We start from the raw sequence: 17210 nt of genomic DNA on the forward strand, positions 1-17210 counted from the left end.
TGCTCTGCTTACTAGAGGCAAGAAAGCACTCTCATTTAAGAGAGGCTTCCTGAATCAGCTTTAGCTGCAAAACCTTGTAGCTCTTTTAAAGAGGTCCTACTATGAAATGCTTAAATGGTGTTCATGAAAAGTTAACTGCATGCTTTTTCATGGTGACAGGGACCTTGAAACGTCATAGGGTTTGTGGCGATAAACGTTGCTCCTGCTGGTACCTCTGCCATGAGGCTGGAATCTCAGAAAGATAAAAATGGGCAATCCAGCCATCAAAGCCACAGCTTTAATCCTAACCATATGGCTTAGCAAATTAAAGACTCATGTGGTCAGAAAAAGAGAGATACAGTATAGATAGTTTCAGAAGAAAAAGCCTCTAAGTAGTTTACACAGTGTTTAAAAATATATGTAGGCTTGGGAGAGAAAAGAAAAAAAGGTTAAAGTCCTTAAAATGAAAAAGAAAGAGAACAGTTGGGTATAGTGGCACACGCCTTTAATCTTACCCTTGGGAGACAGAGGCAGGCAGACCTCTGTGACCTCAAGGTGTGGTGGCACACACCTATAATCCCAGCACTTGGGAGGCAGAGGCAGGCAGATCTCTGTGAGTTCAAGGATAGCCTGGTCCACAGAGGGAGTTCCAGGATAGCCAAAGATACACAGAGAAATGCTGTCTCAAAAAACAAAAAAAAATAAAAGTAAAAATAAAATAAATAGAATTTAAAGTAAAGCCACATAAAGATGGAAAATACACAGAGAGTCTCGATATTGTATATTATTATGTTGCCTTTGAATTGCTTGACAGCTGAGGAAGGAGCAACAGCTGCTAAAACACATTTAAATATAAATGCTGCTAGATTAATAAAACAGAAATATTTTGTAAATGCCTTGACTTCAAAATTGAAGTCAAAAGATATGTTATGTTGGAGAAGAGGTTTTACTTTTGTTTCCACAAAAAAAATGAGAGGCTATGGATTTATTTTGGGCTAAGGAAAGTAAGGTTTGATCAATCAAGGAAACCCCCGTAGAAATCTCCGATAGGAACAGATAGCCCAGATGTCTGAGTTCTATATCCAGAACTGCCTCAAGACTGCTAGCTGAGATGATCAAGCCTTACAGCATTCTCTAGTCATGACTTGAATATAATTCTAAATTTTCTTTAGATCCCCATAAGATTATCAATGTCCCAATTCAGCAGCAAGTAGCCTGAAAAACTACGACCACATTCCCAAAAAAATGGACTATGGATATATTCCTTTGTTTAGAATGTTGGTTACAAGTTGTTATAGATAATGGTCAGGAAGAAAGCTAAATAAAAAATATCAGATTCAGAGTTCTTGTTCTTAAGAAACGGGGGAGGGGTTGTTTGTGGCACAATGGTTTTATCCTGTAAACATTTGTTTTTTGTACTTGTTTAATAAAATGCTGATAGATTGGTAGTCAGGCAGGAAGTATAGGCTGAGTGGCCATGCAAAAGGTAGAGGCCGGGGAATGAGAATGGGAGAATTCTGGGAAGAGGATTCTGCAGTCTGCAGTCGTGATCCAGACACAGGGCACGCAAGATGTGACTGCCTCACCAAAAAAGGTACCAAGCTACGTGGCTAATATATACAACAATAATGGGCTAATATAAGTTACAAGAATTAATAAGAAACCTGAGCTAGCCCAGTCCAGCCCAGACCACCAAGAAACAGGATGTGATCTGCCCCACTGAAAAAGGAGGTACTGGCATGAGGCAGCAGAGCTTGTATGGGCTGTTGGCAAAGATGGGCACAGTGCTATCAGGGGTCTTTTCCATCATGGCCACCCACATGCACCTCATCTTCGAAAAGAAGCACCTTGGGAATGACAACTGCAAAAATAACCTCCAGAGTCAGGGTATGAATGTTCTTCATCTGCTGGAGCTTCAAAATCATCCTCTTCCTGTCCCTCGTCACCATGGCAGTCAGCTGCTTTCTCTTATATTCTGTGTACACCCAGATTTAAGGGGGTTTCATGAGCTACACCATCTGGATCTTCACCTATGAGTCCATCAACCTGGTGGTCCAAATTCTCACTGATGAGTTCTGCATGGCACTGGTCAGAGCCATGTGCTAGTTTGGTTGGGTGTCCCATGAATCCCTACACAGCTTCTGTCTGTACTTTGTCATTACCCATGCCTAAATCATTTACCAGAGCAAAAAACAAAGCAACATACTCTCTTACCATAGGCACATCTCTTTGGGAACTGGAGACACTCCATGGCAGAAATCCAAGATTTTAAGTTTTATCCACCACTACAATGAATAAGATGGCCATTTTTCAACCCTGGAGGTTCTCAGGGTAGTCCCAGTCTCCCCAGATCACCTTTTGGGGGAAAGGAGAGTTTCTTTTGCTATGCTATATATTTTTCCACCTCAATCCCTAGCTAGCCATGTCTCCTGTTATAGTCCAAATAAGTAAAAATAAACAAACAAATAAATAAAAAGTGAAAAACCAAAGAAGAAGAAGAAGGAGAAGGAGAAGGAGAAGGAGAAGGAGAAGGAGAAAAGAAGAAGAAGAAGAAGAAGAAGAAGAAGAAGAAGAAGAAGAAGAAGAAGAAGAAGAAGAAGAAGCCTGAGCTAACAGGCCAATCAGTTTATAACTAATGTAGGCCTATGTGTGATTTCTTTGGGACTTAACGACTGTGGGAACCAGTCAGGACAGAAACCACAGACAACAATTATAAATACAAAGCCACAAATAATCAGTACACAGAAAATAAGGGACTTTGACATATTCAGCTCTAAATAGACAGCTACGTTGTACCTCCTATACCCAAAACTCACGTATCATCATGGGTGAGGTGGTAAAAAGGTTGTAGGAACCAGAGATGGTGAACCTCTGCAGTAAAGCCATATTTTCTGGACAAGACAGTACTGCTTATACGAACTCTTAGCAGATGTCACTGGATACACCAGACCTACACAAGGTAAAGCCTGCTAAAATCTCAGCATGGATCAGAGAGGAACTCATGAAGTCCCACTACCTGCTGAGTAGCTATTGTATTGGCAAATGACAGCTGCTAGGGAAAGGAGTGTCAGTTTCCTTCAGAGAGGAGGCCTCTGAGAGATCATCACATTCTAGTAGATGGTCCTACACCCATGTACACCAAGGAGATTGAGAAAACTTTTATTATTATATTTATTTTTTATTAAAAATTTCTGCCTCCTCCCTGCTTCCCATTTACCTCCTCCTCCCCCCTCCACTCCTCCTCCCTCTCCTGTCCGAAGAGCAGTAAGGGTTCCCTGCCCTGTGGGAAGTCCAAGTTCCTCCCCCCTCCATCCAGGTCTAGGAAAATGAGCATCCAAACAGGCTAGCCCCACCCACCCCCCCAAAGCCAGTATGTGTAGTAGGATCCAAATCAAGTGCCATTGTCCTTGGCTTTTCAGCAGCCCTCATTGTCCGCCATGTTCAGTGAGTCCAGTTTTTATCCTATGCTTTTTCAGTCCCAGTCCAGCTGGCCTTGGTGAGCTCCATCTCGGTGGGTGGGAGCACCCCTTGTGGTCTTGACTTCTTGCTCATGTTCTCCCTCCTTCTGCTCCTCATTTGGACCTTGGGAGCTCAGTCCAGTGCACAAATGTGTGGCTCTGTCTCAATCTCCATCCATCGCCAGATTAAGGTTCTATGGTGATATGCAAGATATTCATCAGTGGGCTGGAGAGATGGCTCAGAGGTTAAGAGCACCGCCTGCTCTTCCAAAGGTCCTAAGTTCAATTCCCAGCAACCACATGGTGACTCACAACCATCTGTAATGACATCTGATGCCCCCTTCTGGCCTGAAGACATACACAAAGACAGAATATTGTATACATAATAAAAAATAAATATTTTTTAAAAAAAGATATTCATCAGTATGACTATAGGATCTGGCCTTTTCCAGCTCCCTCTCCTCAGTTGCCCAAGGAACTAGCTGGAGGCATCTCCCTGGATACCTGGGAGCCCCTCTATAGTCAAGTCTCTTGCCAACCCTAAAATGGCTCCCTTAATTAAGATATATACTTCCCTGCTCCCATATCGACTCTTCCTATATCCCAACAATCCCATTCCCCTAAGCTCTCCCCATCCTCCCCTTCACACTTTTCTCTCCCCATCTCCCCTTACCCCCATCCCACACCACCCCCAAGTTCCCAATTTTTGCCCGGCAATCTTGACTACTTCCAATATCCAGGAGGATAACTATCTGTTTTGCTTTGGGTTCATCTTCTTATTTAGCTTCTCTAGAATCACGAATTATAGGCTTGATGTCCTTTATTTATTGCTAGAAACCGATTATGAGTGAGTACATCCCATGTTCATCATTTTGAGTCTGGGTTACCTCGCTCAGAATAGTGTTTTCTATTTCCATCCATTTGCATGCAAAATTCAAGATGTCATTGTTTTTTATCGCTGAGTAGTACTCTAATGTATATATTCCATAGTTTCTTCATCCATTCTTCCACTGAAGGGCATCTAGGTTGTTTCCAGGTTCTGGCTATTACAAATAATGCTGCTATGAACATAGTTGAACAAATGTTTTTGTAGTATGATTGGGCATCTCTTGGGTATATTCCCAAGAGTAGAATTGCTGGGTCCTGGTGTAAGTTGATCCCGAATTTCCTGAGAAACCACCACACTGCTTTCCATAGTGGTTGCACAAGTGTGCATTCCCACCAGCAATGGAAGAGTGTACTCCTTACTCCACAACCTCTCCAGCAAAGGCTATCATTGGTGTTTTTGATTTTAACCAATCTGACAGGTATAAGATGGTATCTCAAAGTTGCTTTGATTTGCATTTCCCTGATTGCTAAGGAGGTTGAGCATGACCTTAAGTGTCTTTTGGCCATTTGAACTTCTTCTGTTGATAACTCTCTGTTCAGTTCAGAGCCCCATTTTTTAAATGGGTTAATTAGCATTTTAAAGCCCAGTCTCTTGAGTTCCTTATATATTTTGGAGATCAGACCTTTGTCTGTTGAGGGGTTGGTCAAGATCTTTTCCCAGTCAGTAGGCTGCCACCCGGATCTTAACCCACAACCCTATGAACACCTGATTTTTGATAAAGGAGCTAAAAGTACACAATGGAAGAAAGAAGGCATCTTCAACAAATGGTGTTGGCATAACTGGATGTCAACCTGTAGAAGAATGAAAGTAGATCCATATCCATCACCATGCACAAAACTCAAGTTCAAATGAATTAAAGACCTCAATATTAATCTGAACACACAGAACCTGATAGAGGAGAAAGTGGGATGTACTCTACAACATATGGGCACAGGAGACCGTTTCCTACATATAACCCCAGCAGCACAGACATTAAGGGCAACATTGAATAAATGGGACCTCCTGAAGCTGAGCAGCTTCTGTAAAGCAAAGGACACTGTCACTAAGACAAAAAGGCAGCCTACTGACTGAGAAAACTTTTTAAAAGAATCAGGTTAGTTGGGAAGAAAAAGTGTGTCTAGTGGAGATATTGGGTAAGAAGAAAAGGGGATAAGTTTGATAAAAATGCATTATGTACCTGTATTAAATTCTTGAACTATAACAAAATTAAAAAATAAAACTTAAGAGAGCTGATCTTGAATATCATAGTTAATTTCAATTTTGAAATTCCAGAAAAATTAACATCATTTGTGGATATGAAAAAAAAAAAGAAATACATTAGGTTGTTTTTCTAAATTTGAAATAGAGCATTGACAAAATGCAGACTTTGGGTAGGAAAAATACCTGGGAGGTAGAATTTTAAAAGTCAATAACTCAGAGAGAGCCTGGAAACTATCTAAAAACCCAGAATACATGTGGCTGGAGATCAAAAATACCAGGGACTTGGAAAAAATAAACAACCACAGCATAACTACCTGGTCAAATCAAAGAGGCTTTTGCACAGAGAGAAGGTATCTTTCAAAGGCTTGAAAGACGGGCCAAACTGAGAGAACAGGGAAACACACAGCTTGTAGAGATTGGGGGATGGAATTTCTAAGAACCAAGACTAGGGGTCATGGTGGAAATAGAGAGAAATTCTGTTGAGACAAAGTATTTAAAGGTATTAAGACAAATTTTACAGTTGAAAAGCTGTGTGTTTGGCTCTATACTTTGTTTCATTACTAGAGTTTTTAATCATTTTCCTACCACCAAACCCAGGTGTTTTATCTTTCAATTTTTCTTTTTCTCTTAATGACAAAGTACATTTTTTTCATTTTAGAAAGTTATTCAATTTCCAAACTTATATAAACAAAGGATGTGAACTCCTGTTTTCGCTTCTTTCAATACATTATTAGTAAATATGACATAGAGTTGTATGACTGGTCCCTGTATATTTTATCATATTTTCCTTTTTGAGTTACTAACATGTAATAGAAAGTCTCCCCTTGCTTCTTACTTTAGTACTGTAGCCTGGCTGAAAATATGCTCCATGGTGGTGAGAAGATAAGAGGGGAGCGATAAGGGATGTCTTTTTAGCTCTTGTATTTGTGATAGCAACCGAGTGTTTACAACCAGAAAGAGGCTTAAAGAAGCAGACTTATCTGTTTTAGCATGATGACAGAGATGGAAAGGTATTTTTTAAAAAAGTGACAATAATCAGATTGCTTGCCTGGAATGAAAGGACTCAGCAAGTACTTATGAACCTACTACAGTTCTGTGCAGAGTTAATTTCAAACCAAAATGGAGATAGTTTTGAGAAGTTGCACATACACAACTCTCTCATTGGAGGATATCCAGGTTTGAGTTCCTCTCTCACTTAAAACTTTCTCTGAAACATGCTCTTTTATAATTAATAATTGAGGAAATCACCTTTAACAGGGATTGAGTTATTACAAACAAATGTTCTCTGTTAGTGGGATGTCTTGCACAGAATGGTAAGATGGCTGATGCTGATAATTAAATTATTATTGGACATAGCTATGCAACACCTCCAAATTTATTTATCAAATTCCTTGCTGCTCTGGTTGGTATGCTTGCTCTTCCACTGATAAATGGCTCATCCAGATGTTGGCAACTTGTAGTATACTGGAAAAGCCCTGCCATTTGTGATTTCCCTACTTTTTTGACTTCTGGCAATTAATGCATTCTGAGATAAAAAAAATAATTATCATCAAGTCCTGAGTTTATTAGACTCAGTATTGGACATTTGTAGGTTCTCAAGGTCAGATGGAGGCCATTCCATATTATCCAGCTGTTGGAAAGGAAGAATGGGAACTGTTCTGTTCTTTCCAGCTGTTTCAAGAGGTAGATTTTTTCTTTTAAAGCTTAGAGGATCAGCTATGATAAAGTATGGGAACATATTTATCAGTAAGTATGCAATGCCTCAATACATCCAACTTGGCACCAGTGTTAAGACTCATTAAAACAATTTATTCATTTTCACCTGAAAACAGTATGATGTGATTTACTGTGCTCAAAGTATAAAAATGTCATGTATTTAGATGGATTTCTATAGATTACAAAGAATGTTCAGTTTTAGGGAGGTCTTGTTTGATATTTCCAACAGTCTTGGTGAAAGGGATGTAACTGTCTTTGGTTGAAAAATGACTGAGTAAAGCTTGGAGAGATTAAGGCACTTTTTTGAGATTTCACATCTGTGAAGAAGTAAAGTTGGATGTTATTAAAACACATTTTATTGGCTCCAAATCTGGTGTTCCCTTGCAGGTATTGTGTTTCCTCTCAGTCAATAGTAAGAAAACTCTGAAAGTGAACTGGTCAGGTTTTACAATCCAGTGTGCATACATGCACAAACATGCGTGTGCACGTACACACACACACACACACACACACAGAGAGAGAGAGAGAGAGAGAGAGTTATTTCTCTGCCTAAAACTCCAGTATCTTTGCTCCATATCTAAATATAATCCTAACTTCTCCACAGTCACTAAATTCCTCCCCTTCTCTTGAGCAACAAACCATGACCTCTGCCTGGAGGGAAAAGAGCTTCAATGTTTTACTTTGTATTTCCCCAAAATAAAGAAAGGAAACTTAAATGTTGGTGATTTGTATGAAAGGTAATCCTTAGAAGAACTGGAAAGTGAACAGGGAGAATGAGACACAGCTAATATTCCATGCTTTCTCGTGTGAAGAACTCAAACATAAAAAAAGACTTGAAAGAAAAGGAGATAGCTTTTAGGAAGAAGAGGACGAACTGAAGGGGAGCAGCATCAAATAGTAATGGAAGGAGTAAGAACAAAGTTCAAAATACATGATAGTCCTACATGGAAGGACGATAAAGAAGCCCATCATTTTGTGCAATGAACATATGCTAATAGAATCGCATAAAAGAAAATTACTATTAGGAAATGTTATTGAAACTGTTTTGTGACAAGAGGCTATCTTCCAGGTTACCATAGAAACAAAACCTCTTGGACACTACAAGGAAGAGGAGTCTATGCCACTGGTCTACCAGGTTCCCACTGAGTCAAGGATAATCCTTCAGTAGTATTAATACCTTTAAACTTTCTTAAGTAGTCGCAGTCTGAAAAGACTTGAATTTGAAAGGACTTTAGCAAAGGGCCTGAAACAAAATATGAGAAGACACTGTGCATGCTTGAGTGAGGACACTGCTTACATAACCTGGATCTGAGCTCAGACAAAGCTATTCACTGGCATTCTAGCTGAGGTCCCAAGTTTATATTATATATAGTTCCTATACTGTCAGGTACAGATACATCCTTCTTTGACCCAACTTTATATGTCACTTCTCAGACTGTCAGGAAAACATCATCTAATGAGTTTCTGAGTTTGAGTGCCTCCGTTTTGTGTCACTAAAATTTGTAGCCATTAACTTGTTTTTACCAATTAATGTTCATTTATCTTATTAGAATTTCAACAGGCTAGCACATAGCAACTGTTTCCTATTTTTTAAATGATTGTGAGACTGATAGCCATATGATTGAAAGACATGGTATTCACTCTGCTGTTTACTTAGGCTTATATTCCATTTCTCTAATGTGTCCACTCTCGTTTTATCACCCACCCCTTGTCAAAAGTAGGCAAGAAAACATGGCAACAAATAAAGAAAATGGTTAAATCTGTCTCTCTAGCACCTTAGACTGGACTGAGGACATTTAGTAAACTGTTTGCTTGAATTTACCATGAGGAAACTGAGAACACAATGGAATGTCTAAGAAGTAAGACAAGAATTGAATTATTGAAACATGCTTATAATAACAATGATTCATTGAGCATTTACTATATGACAGTTGTGGTACTTAGTTTGTTACATGCATCATCTCATTTAATTTTCACAACTCTAGGGATTTGCTCTTTTATTTTTACAGACAAAACTAAGGCAGAGGAAAGTTAACTTGGCTTTTTTCAAAACACAGCTACCAAATGTCAAAAGTGGGATGGATGCGATCAATGCAGCTGCAATGGTATGTTTCATTTCCTGATATTTCTTTCTTCGGCATTATTTAAATATTTTTTCAGAAACCATAAAATTCACTTATTTAAATGTTGCGGGAGCTCCTTCTGCTCCTTCAGCCAATATTCGCTGAGAGACCAGCCCATTGGGGCGTGGTCTCTCTCTTTAAAAACTAGGCCACTTCCTTCCACTCGCACTCTGGCTTCCGTCTCTGCTTCCAGCGACTAGGCTCCCTTCCTGATTGTGCAGAGGACTGTTGGCTGGGACAGTGATCTGTAAGTTTTTCCCCTTTAAATAAATAACCATTCTATTAATCATAATTCCAAACTGGTGTGGGATTGTTTGTGACTTACTCCTTCATTTAAAGTTACAGTTCAATGTTTTTATATACTCACAAAATTATGTGTAATCCTAAATCACTGTTTTATTTTAGAACACATTCAATACTCCCAAAATAAATTTCCTACCCATGAGTAATCGTTGTTTCCTTTTAAAATTTTTTACTGAATATATGAGTATATAATATAGATTTCTTTGTAACATTTTCATGTGTGTATGTAATACACTTGATCATATCCCCCCACCTCCCTCTCTTGTCTCCTTTCCTTCCTCTCCTTGTTTTCTGCTTTCACGTCCTGTTAAAATCTAGAATCTACATATGGGCAAAAAAATGCAATATTTGTCTTTCTGGCTTAGTTCATTTGATGTGATGATCTCAAATTTTATCTACTCTTTACATATTACATGACATCATATTTATGAGTAATATTCATGAGTATGCATGTATAAAATCTCTCATTCTTTTAAATTGTCTGTCTACTTACTCTGACTCCATTCTATTAGCCTATCTTAATATCTTTATTAATTTGGCAATTTTAAATATGTATCTGTAATTAACATAACTGTGCAGTTTTTTGTCTTTGGTGACTAGCTTCTTCTGCTTATAAGGGCTACCAACTTTATCTATCCTGGGTCATATATTAATACTTCATTCAATTTCATTCAATTCAATTGTTGATTCACTCAATTACAGTTATTCCAAATGACTGAGTAATTTTTTACCGTATGTATATTACTTTTGCATTGCTGTAAAAAATGCCTAAGAGTTCAATATAAAGTAAGGAATTATTTGTTTTAGCTGAGATTTTCAACGATTTTAGTTCATGGTCTTTGCTTGGTTGATCTTTGGCTTGTGATAAGGTGAAAGATCATGGTGGCGGAAGCAAGTGACAAAGGCAACATACCACATGTTGGACAGAAAGCTCTCAGTAAGAAAGCAGCAAAAATCAGATAATAGCCTTCAAAGGTACACTTCCAGTAAACTTCTTCCTCCATGTTGGCCCTGCCACCTTCCAAAATAGCTCCCCTAGCTGAAACTCAAAAATTCTACACACGAGCCTATAGAGACATTTCAATATTTAAACCATAACATTTTCACTCTGTCTCCTGAAGGCTTGTGGCCACCTCATAATGAAAATTACCCTTAATCAGATCTAAAAGTTCTTAAAATCTTAAGACTACCAACATTGTTTAAGAGTCTAAGTAGTGACTGTTCTCTGAGAATTAAGACTCTCTTAGTTGGAGGTCCCAGTAAAATAAGAGAAAATTGATTCAATGGCACAAAGTAAACCCTTCCATTGTGAAAGAGGAAGACAGTAAAATAGCAAGTAAAAAATTTTACAGAGCACAACAGAAATCCAAGATGGTACACTACCTGTAGCTCCATCTCTAGCATTCAGGTCATGTCCTGACATAATGTTAGTTCTGCAGGCTTGGGATATCCTTGCCACAATGGCTTTCTTGGCTTTCATGTTCAAAGTCTTTGTCTTAGGTTGCCTCAAATCACTAACTTTTCTGAAAGTTTTCATCATAAAGAAACCACAATTTAGATAGGCACCAATCTATGAGTACAGCAGAATATCAATAAGAATAATTTTATTGATTTTTTTAAATCCTGGGTCTCTAGCCCAAGCATCATCACAGAGGCTTCCTCTAGTAGCTGATGGGAGCAGGTACAGAGACTCACAGCCAACCATTAGGCAGAGAGAGAGCCCAAACTAGAGATCTCCATCGGGTCTCTTCCCTTGTACATTGAGGGAGAAGGAGAAAAAGAATTGTAGGAGCCGGAGTGTTCTGGGACATCAGAGAACACAGTCCAACAGGGTTCACAGAGGCTCACAGAGACTGAAGCGACAGTTATGGAGCCTTCATGGGTCTGTGCTAAGTCCTCTGCACACATGCTATGGATATGTAGTTTTGTGGGAGTGGGGGTATCTTTGACTATTTTGACTACTCTTGGGACCCCTTTCCTCCTATTGGGTTGTCTTGCCCAGCCCCAATAGGAGGGTTTGTGCCTAGTCTTATTGTAACATACTATGCCATGTCCGGTGGATATTCTTGGGAGATCTGATCTTTTCTGAAGGGAAATGGAGAAAGAGAGGATGTGGGAGAGAGGGGAGCTGATGGGGGTAACTGGGAGTATTTAAGAGAGGGGTAGCTACAGTCAGAGTATGAGATAAGAATAAAACAAATTACATACAAAATAAGAAGTTAGATTAGAAAAAATAAATTAGAAATATTTGTGGAAGTGAATATGTCTAGCCTAATTTGAACATGATGCATTGCCTATGTGAATAGCACATTGTATGGTACCTCATTAACATGTATTATGCTGTGTTTTATGTGTTAATTAAAATCAAAATTGAATTAAAATAAAAATGAACCAGATATTATGGTTCATTCCTGAAATCCTTGGATTAATGAAACAGGAAGACTGTCCTGAGTATGCAACCAGCCTGGGCTACATGAGTTCTAGGTTAACCAAGGCTGTGCAGCAAGCTCTTCCCCAAAGCAAGCAAATAAAACAAACAGAAAAACCCAAACAGCTACATATACACAAAAATATTTTTGAGTTGGGTCTCACTATTTAACTAGCCTGGGACTCACTATGTGGACCAGGTTGGCCTTGAATTAGCAGTTGTCCCCCTCCTCTTTCCTTTTTTGGGCTAGGATTACAGGAACGTGACACCAAGGCCTGATAGTATTGTGAACCCTTAAGTGTGCTTTTATTTTAACTTGGCCCTGATTGGTTTTTTCTCCATTCCTTCAACATAAGCCAAATTTTATAGCAGGAGGTGGTATTAAAAATACAAGTTGAAATATGGCAATTCTTTTCTGTATTTACCTTTGTGGGAATGTCTTTAATTTATTAGAGTTTAGTCAGCTTTCCTTCTAATAATCAGCAGAACTTTGCTGGCAGTGCAGCTGCTTCGCTTGTTGCCTATTATGTGGTATCTGTGGTATAACTGACAGGAAAAATAGCAACGTGAAAGACTAAGAAAAACAGTGAGCTCAGCTATAGCATTGCAGACATTCTGTTCTGTGTGGTTGTAAATTTTCATGCTTTCTTTTTCTCATGTGAAATTTAGGTTGCCAGATGGACTGTGAACATATGACTGCTCTGTGTTTCTGTGCCATATTCCATTTTCATCCGTATCAGAATACATAATGGTCCCTCCACTTGAGCCAAGTCAGACACAGTTAGTTGACTACTGTTGGCATTAGTTCCTGCCTCTTCGTTCCCCACCAGTGTGTTGGACTATGTCCCACATTCTACAAACTAATACCCTTCACCAATTTTCTCACACATCTGAGTTTCTGTGGAACAGAATAATAACAGAAGCAAGGCCCTGTTAGTCATGTTAAATCATGATGGCAGTTGTGTCCTATAGACATTAGAACTTAATCATGGGTCTACACAGTTTGACCTTTTAACTTCTATTAGTTTTACCTAAAAATCATGCAAATTGGAAATGAAAATTGTCTTGTGGGTTTCATCTTTTTTATTTAATGCTATTTTGGTGGAGACAAAGACTAACTTCTGATTTTTTCTCTTTAGGTTGTGCTAAATAAATTAAGAGACAAGCTCAGACTCATTACACTAAGTTATCATCTAGTTAACACAACCCAACACAGGAAAGGACTGACATGGCAGGTAATGTAGTTAATAGAGCACTGGTACATATATATGTCAATGCTTTGGTTATAAAATATATTATAAAATAATTTTATCAAACTGACTTTTTATTTTTCTTTAATGAAACAGAGTAAATACATAGTATAGTCAAGTCTGCTGAACTGAAATGAGTTCCAACAGGCATTTCAGTATCTTGAAGACTTTGGCTATTATTATTATAAGAACTATAATAATAGATATTATTCAACTTCCATAACACTTTTGTAGTATCCATTTTCTCATTTATACTTTCCCTAAATGAATTATGGCCAAAGAGTGGCAAACCCAGGAATTTAATCCTAATTTCTTGACTCTTAAGTTGCTCTTATCATTTAATTTTGCATCTAGTCGATTGCTAGGTATCTACATTGACTACAGTAAGCAAGCATTTTAAAAATTATCTATCCATATGTAGTCTTATAAAAGGCAAACTTTAAGAATTACGTAATTGTTTGAGACGTGGAGCACAAAGGACTTCTGTGGAAGGACCATGACAGTTCAAAGAACAGTTCATTAGCATGAAACATGAGATATTTGGTAAAATTATTTAAAAGAGGTGTTATAAAATGTACCAACATGATTTATTAACAATTCAATCTATGAAAGTTAGCCTGAGGGAACTCATTTCTATCAAAGTATTATAGATTATTAAAAAATTTTGTGTTTACAGAGTTTTTAAAAGTTAGAACCAATAAGGCTTACATGCAAAGGGAAATTTTAGGATCCATGAGTCTTTGATCATCACTAGATTTTCAAATTTTTAATGTTAGGGATATTGTTCTGAATATGGCTGTATGCTTTATTGCTTGCTCAAGAACATTTGAAAAAAATTAACCAGATTTACTTTAATTCCTTTGATTTGATATCTTTATGAAATCTACAAAGAAGAAACTATGGTGGCAATCTCATCCCTTATTCTTATGATTTTCATATCCTTATCAAATTACTAAAATAGGAACAAATTATACTTTTCTACTTAAAAACTCCCAGCTTGTGAAATAGAAGGCAAGGAAAAGTGGTAGGGGTCATTTACTATTTTATGTTATAGATGCCTGCCATATACAGATTTGTTGTTTTAAGTATACATTACTTTAGAAGTAAGGAGAAAACTGTGCTCAAATATAAAACAGAAAAATAATCAAGACCAAATATTTTTTAGGATAAATTTTGAACTACTTAGTTATGTAGATATCTTTAGCCTAGCACAAAGTCAACATAGAAAGTCCTTCCCTTTCTCTTGCTCCCATGAGATTCCTGAAAGACCCAACTCAAAATGCCTTTCTTTACTCCATAGCAGAATCAGTGCTCTGTCCTCTGTGTGCATAGCACTGTATACTAACACAACAGCTTCTTCAGTTAAATTGTGGTCAGAGCAGTAACTGTGAGTCGTAGCTTAGAAATAGCTCTATCTTCCTTCTTTTCATTTTTTCTGCCTTTCTTTCCATGACTGTGCTAAACACACAGAACATTTTCAATATGTCCTTTTTAAATGAATACTTATTTGTGAATTAACCAATTAATATCATTTTTAGGACAATAGAACTTATGGCTAATGAACTGAAATTATTACGGTGGCTAATACAGAGTAAAAGTCACTCATCCTGTGAATCATTACATTCATCCTGATAGTCACTGCCATACATTGGCTAGAACCCAAGCTCTCAGGGCCTTGCACATACTTGAGCATGCTAGCCAAACACTTAGCACTGAGCTCTATCTGCATCACAGAATCCCAGTTTTGGAATGAGACAAGAAAATTTTGTGAGTGTATGCATGTGTGTTTTTATGTGTGGGACATGGAGACCAGTGATTGAGCTGGGTATTTTTTCTCCCATTCTCTACTTGTTAGAGACCGGTTATTTCACTAGTTTCACAAGACTAGCTGACCAGTGTGCTCCTGTGACACTCCTGTTTCTTCGTTCCCAGCGCTTGCCTCCACATCTCACTTCTACTTAAGTGCTGGGGTCCTGAACTCAGGTCCTCATCCTCACACAGTAAACACTTTCCAGACTGAACTATTTTCCCAGCACCTAGGGTTCAGTTATAACATACAACAATTCTAGGCAGTATGAAGCCTGACAAGAAATCTGAATTAAGAAGGCTTTACTTTTTATTTTTAGAAAGAAAATAATAATATGTACAGTGGAAACGGATAAAAATGACATTATCTTATCTAGCAGTTTTTGTGAAAAATCAGGTGGTTATTAACTAGAAGTTATCATGAGTTTTTCAAAGGTGATTTGTTTCACTTTTAATTCTCTCCCCTTCCTCGTGTGTGTGTGTGTGTGTGTGTGTGTGTGTGTGTGTGTGTGTGTGTTTCAAAGTGCAGCTGCCTGAAGAGGCCCTAAGACAGTGTCAGATCCCTTGGAATTGCAGTTAAAAGTGTTTATGAGTTGTCTGATGTAGGTGCTGGAAAATGAACTGGAGTTTTCTTCAAGAACAGTATGCACTGTTACCTGCTCCAGTCCCAGGTCTTGTGAACCTTACCAACAGATACATTTCAGTTGTAGCGTATTTGTTGCTACTATAGAATATAGCATTGGATTATCCCTGCTAACTGTGTAGAGTGCTTGCTCTTTTTTTTCTTTCTGTCCACATTATAGTCCTCTTGCATCATTATTTATTACTGTCTACAGGACCTCACTCAGTGCTGGCCGCAGACTTGAGTTTTAATTAGTGGCTTGGAATAGCTTCTCAACATGAAAAGAGCACATTGGTTTTGATATCGGCACAGCAGAATAATTTTATTTATGGTAGGTAATTGCCACTTCTCTGAGCTTCCTTGAGTCCATGCACAAGATTAAGGAAATAGGCTTTTTTGTGTCTTTTCTAGTTCACACGGTATGTGATTCTCTGATTATAGTTGCTGATTCTTTTCTGAAAGGAAGGGTTGAACATTAAGTAACTCTTTAGAGTTAAATATAAAACTGCAGGGCATAAGTAAGGTGATCAACAATCTCACTTTTCCCAGAATTCTCCCAGTTTTGCACAGAAAACTCTGTGTTCTGTGAATCCTCAATCCTAGGGAAATAGCCACATTTGGTCTTCATATCTCTAGGGAAGTTTGAATAAAAAAAGACATTCTTTTTGTTGTTGTTGCTTGAAGTTTTTTTAAAGTTAGGGGTGAATGCAGTAGAAAAAAACACCAGACAAACCCATATTATACAAATAAGCCCCCTTTGAATAATATTTAAATATTGAGTCAGAGTTGCTGTGGACAACCTTCTGTGTGCAAGTGTTAAATTAAGCTATGCTGTCAAGGTTAGAGATCCAGGCGATTGTGTCCCTGTACCTCGGCTAGGCAGTGTAGGATTAAGTAGAGAAGAAAAATATAGGACATACTCCCCATGAAACCTCTTTACACGCCACAAAGATGTTATTGTGGCAAAACACATTAGACTTTTCAGAAAAGTGAGCTCTGGTAATAAACATGGACATGGGCCTTAATGCTTCTCAGAATCTAGCTTCAGTTTGGAGGTGGCTAGGCAGAAAGTTTTAGCCATGATGTTTTAAGTAATGCACAGTTGCTGAATACTCAATTGTTCTGGAAACCACCAGGGAATCTGAAAAGGGAGTGTGGCATTAGTTTCAAAGGAAACAAAAATTTCCAAGACTTGAAACAGGAAGTTTAGGAGATGACAAATGTGGAATGGAAGGTTAAGGGAACCTGGGAAAAGAAACTAGTATATAAGAGGGCTATGAAGTTTTTCTCTCTCCATTTCCCCTCCTTTTTAGGGTTCCCACGCCTGCCTTCCTGCTTCCATGGTCTTGCTTGGCACTCACCACTGCACTTGGGAGATTGACATGCTGTAGTGCAAAAGGCATAGGGGTTGGAGCTCAGAGGCCTCCCCTGCTTCC

At 38.2% G+C, this 17210-nt stretch overlaps 1 pseudogene; it reads left to right on the forward strand.

Annotated features, from left to right (window-relative positions):
- The first annotated feature begins 1718 nt into the window (after positions 1-1718).
- On the forward strand, positions 1719-2277 carry LOC119804319 (annotated as a pseudogene).
- Positions 2278-17210: the final 14933 nt, after the last annotated feature.

The sequence above is a fragment of the Arvicola amphibius genome, chromosome X, assembly GCF_903992535.2.
Source record: "Arvicola amphibius chromosome X, mArvAmp1.2, whole genome shotgun sequence".
NCBI classification, from domain to species: Eukaryota; Metazoa; Chordata; class Mammalia; order Rodentia; family Cricetidae; genus Arvicola; species Arvicola amphibius.